The sequence below is a fragment of the Eriocheir sinensis genome, unplaced genomic scaffold (assembly GCF_024679095.1).
Source record: "Eriocheir sinensis breed Jianghai 21 unplaced genomic scaffold, ASM2467909v1 Scaffold1436, whole genome shotgun sequence".
Lineage (NCBI taxonomy): Eukaryota > Metazoa > Arthropoda > Malacostraca > Decapoda > Varunidae > Eriocheir > Eriocheir sinensis.
The window spans coordinates 23,341-27,735 of NW_026110780.1; the positions used below are offsets into that span (position 1 = coordinate 23,341).

Below are 4,395 nucleotides of genomic sequence, written 5' to 3' on the forward strand. Positions count from 1 at the left end.
ACGACAGTGATGGAGTGTAAAATGCACGACAGTGGTGGAGTGTAAAATGCACGACAGTGATGGAGTGTAAAATGCACGACAGTGATGGAGTGTAGTGTGCACGACAGTGATGGAGTGTAAAATGCACGACAGTGATGGAGTGTAAAATGCACGACAGTGATGGAGTGTAAAATGCACGACAGTGGTGGAGTGTAGTGTGCACGACAGTGGTGGAGTGTAAAATCATAAAATGCACGACAGTGGTGGAGTGTAAAATGCACGACAGTGGTGGAGTGTAGTGTGCACGACAGTGGTGGAGTGTAAAATGCACGACAGTGGTGGAGTGTAAAATGCACGACAGTGGTGGAGTGTAAAATGCACGACAGTGGTGGAGTGTAGTGTGCACGACAGTGGTGGAGTGTAAAATGCACGACAGTGGTGGAGTGTAGTGTGCACGACAGTGGTGGAGTGTAAAATGCACGACAGTGGTGGAGTGTAGTGTGCACGACAGTGATGGAGTGTAGTGTGCACGACAGTGATGGAGTGTAGTGTGCACGACAGTGATGGAGTGTAGTGTGCACGACAGTGATGGAGTGCAGTATGCACTGTCTCTCTCTCTCTCTCTCTCTCTCTCTCTCTCTCTCTCTCTCTCTCTCTCTCTCTCTCATATAGTCAACACGAACTTTTCAATATTGTGTTAATCCAATGAGTTCTGGCCCTCTCTCTCTCTCTCTCTCTCTCTCTCTCTCTCTCTCTCTCTCTCTCTCTCTCTCTCTCTCTCTCTCTCTCTCTCTCTTTCTCTCTCTTTCTCTCTCTCTCTCTCATCCAGTCAACACAATATATATAAAAAAAATATATATTTTGCCTGTCCCAAAGTACTAATTCAAAACAAATTTATGAATATTAAAGAGTATACATGCGAGTCCTCATAATGGAAATCCCTGGCGATGCAAGCAACGCTCGTTGTAGATTCTGCAATTCTGTGTTTAGAGCAAAACTTTATGACATAAAGGAACACTCGAAAAGTAAGAAACACCTGACTAACAGCGAGCCATTCTCTTCAGCAAGGCAAATGAAAATTTCTTTACATAAGCTAGATAAATCCAATACTGTAGCACGGAATGAGGCACAACTAGCTCTGCTGGATACGTAATGGCAGACAAAGATGCTGAACTGCAGGATATCTTTATTGAGGAGTTGTAAATGTGAGTACTGATCATATTTGATTTTCATCACTTAGCAAAAGTCAATGCATTTTTTTCTGATGTATTATACCTTGTTTATGGAATATTACTGTAGCCACTTTTTTTAGCTGATTTCCATTAGATGTTAGCCAGTTTTTAGCTAGTTTCTGCTACACATTTAGCCAGAATAGAGGGCGCACACCTGGCAACACTGCTCCAGTATCGTGTGAACGAGTGATCCAGCAAAGCAGGAGCAGGAACAGGAACACGAGATGCAGGCACCGAGGAAACTTTGCCCGTGTGAACCGCGCTTTAACTATTTCCACACCTTTCTGGTAATTTTCTCGACTTTCCTCACCTGAGTCTAAGGCTGGGTAGTGGTGTGGACTCAACAGTGGCTGGCTGAGGGGCATTACATCGACCACAGTTGATGCAGTCACTCATTTGCTTGGTAGTAAATCATGGACCCCGCTGAGTGTTGTCCAAGAATAGGGGATAGGTGTTTGGAAGATTGTGTTGAGCTGACGGGTGGAGAAATTGAGTTTTTGAGGCACTGAAGGACACAAAGTTACCTCTGTCCCATTCAGAAATGATAGCAAGGTCAAAGGTTAATGTTCTGCAGCGTCCAGCCTTGAGTCATGCTTCCCGTTGTGAGGGTCTTCTGTTGAGATGCTGAGCAATGCACAGGAGAGTTATCGGCATGAGTGGATTGTATTTAGTTTTGGAATTAAAGATTATTAATGTGTATTGCCTGGGCTTGGGATGACAGGTTCCTCTCTTCTCCTTTGTTGTATAACTGCAACAATAAACTATCAATCGACCAGTAATGAACAACATAAAGAGTGGGAGATAGCCCAGAGCCCTGCGGAACACCACTGTTTATAGGCGAAGGGGAAGAGCAGTGACCGTCTGTTAGTTAAGTAACACAAGGCCTCACTGTTGTGATTGTTTCTTGAAGTGACCAATTGGACCGAGCGGAAAGCCATCTCTCTCTCTCTCTCTCTCTCTCTCTCTCTCTCTCTCTCTCTCTCTCTCTCTCTCTCTCTCTCTCTCTCTCTCTCTCTCTCTCTCTGGATAATCAAAATCGTTGTGTAAGGCAGAAATATATTATACAAACTTACACACACACACATATACACTGAGTGGAAAGAATGAGGAAGTGGCTGAGAGATGTGGTGTGAAGGAGACAGAGACACAGAGAAGGCTGCAATGGTTGGGACATGTGAGGAGAGAGACAGGTGGCAGGGAAGGGAATAAGGAAAGTGGCTGAGAGATGTGGTGTGAAGGAGACAGAGGAGAGAGAGACAGAGAAGGCTGCAATGGTTGGGACGTGTGAGGAGAGAGACAGGTGGCAGGGAAGGGAATAAGGAAAGTGGCTGAGAGATGTGGTGTGAAGGAGACAGAGAGACAGAGAAGGCTGCAATGGTTGGGACATGTGAGGAGAGAGACAGAGGGCGGAGGAGGGAATGGAGGTGCCCGGGATGAGACCAGTTGTAAGAGCATGGAGAGGAACAGTGACACAAGACTTGGGAGTGTTGGAAATAGAGGAAGGAAGGAGAGAAGATGGACCATAAGCCAAGAAGATGCTGATGACCCTTTTCTAACTATCCCCGTCTTGATGCTGCTCCTCCTCCTCCTTTTCTTCCAGGCTTCCTTCTATTCTCTTCCTCTTCTTTCATCATTTCTTCCTTTCCTCCATTCCTTTTCTTTCTGTTCGTGCTTTTTCGTAATATTTTCTTGTCCATCTTTCTCCTCTTTCTTTCACTAGTCTTTTCATTCCTTTCTTTCTTTTCTGTTCTCGTTGTTCCTCCATGTCTGTCTTTCTCTCTTTGTCTTCTCTTTCTTCTTGTTCTTCAGCCAGGGCGGGGTTGCCAAACACTGTCCTCCACCGCCACCACATACACCAGCACCACACAACACCTCAGGGGAAGTGGATCTTCATGTGCCTGGCAATATTCTGCTTGGTCTTGAAATGTTTTAGACAAACATCACACTTGAACTCTCTCAGATCAGAGTGTGTGACAACGTGGCTGTTCAAAGCAGACTTAGAAAAGAACCTTCTGTCACACTCAAGGCATTCATGAGGTCTTTCACCAGTGTGTGTAAGTGTGTGTGTGTTAAGGTGATTCTTTTGTCTGAACACTTTGCCACACTCTTGGCATTCATGAGGTCTTTCACCAGTGTGTGTAAGGGTGTGTGAGTTAAGGTTACTCTTTCTACTGAACACTTTGCCACACTCAAGGCATTCATGAGGTCTTTCACCAGTGTGTGTAAAGGTGTGTGTGTTAAGGTGACTCTTCCTACTGAACACTTTGCCACACTCTTGGCATTCATGAGGTCTTCCACCAGTGTGTGTAAGGGTGTGTGTGTTAAGGTGACTCTTCGTACTGAACACTTTGCCACACTCTTGGCATTCATGAGGTCTTTCACCAGTGTGTGTAAGAGTGTGTGTGTTAAGGTGACTCTTCCTACTGAACACTTTGCCACACTCTTGGCATTCATGAGGTCTTTCACCGGTGTGTGTAAGGGTGTGCTTGTTAAGGTTACTCTTCCAACTGAACACTTTGCCACACTCTTGGCATTCATGAGGTCTTACACCAGAGTGTGTAAAGGTGTGAGTTAAGGTGACTCTTTCTACTGAACACTTTGCCACACTCATGGCATTCATGAGGTCTTTCACCAGTGTGTGTAAGTGTGTGTGTGTTAAGGTGACTCTTCCTACTGAACACTTTGCCACACTCTTGGCATTCATGAGGTCTTTCACCAGTGTGTGTAAGGGTGTGCTTGTTAAGGTTACTCTTCCTACTGAACACTTTGCCACACTCTTGGCATTCATGAGGTCTTTCACCGGTGTGTGTAAGGGTGTGCTTGTTAAGGTCACCCTTCCTACTGAACACTTTGCCACACTTTTGGCATTCATGAGGTCTTCCACCAGAGTGTGTGGGTGTGTTTGTTGAGGTCACCCTTCCCTGGGATTCTTTTCCCACACTCTCGGCACTCATGCTTCCCTTCAGCAGTGTGTGCAAGGCTGTGTCTGGTGAACTTGCTCTCGGTCTCAAACCTTCTCTCACTCAAACTATCCCTTTCCTTTACGGCTGGAGATGCCAGCAGCAAGGTGGTGGTGGTGGTGGTGGTTCTCCTGAGCACCCCTGATCAGAGCATGCAAGGTGCTGTTCAAAGTTATGGCACTGAATTTTTTCTTTGGCACAAATATGATGAAGGAATTCCACTG

General features: G+C 45.7%; 1 long non-coding RNA gene across 1 annotated transcript; it reads left to right on the forward strand.

Moving 5' to 3' along the window:
- The first annotated feature begins 2,260 nt into the window (after nucleotides 1-2,260).
- Nucleotides 2,261-4,100, forward strand: LOC126990060 (uncharacterized). Its single transcript, XR_007743976.1, has 3 exons — nucleotides 2,261-3,752; nucleotides 3,835-3,918; nucleotides 4,003-4,100. It is a non-coding gene; the product is annotated as an uncharacterized LOC126990060 (long non-coding RNA).
- Nucleotides 4,101-4,395: the final 295 nt, after the last annotated feature.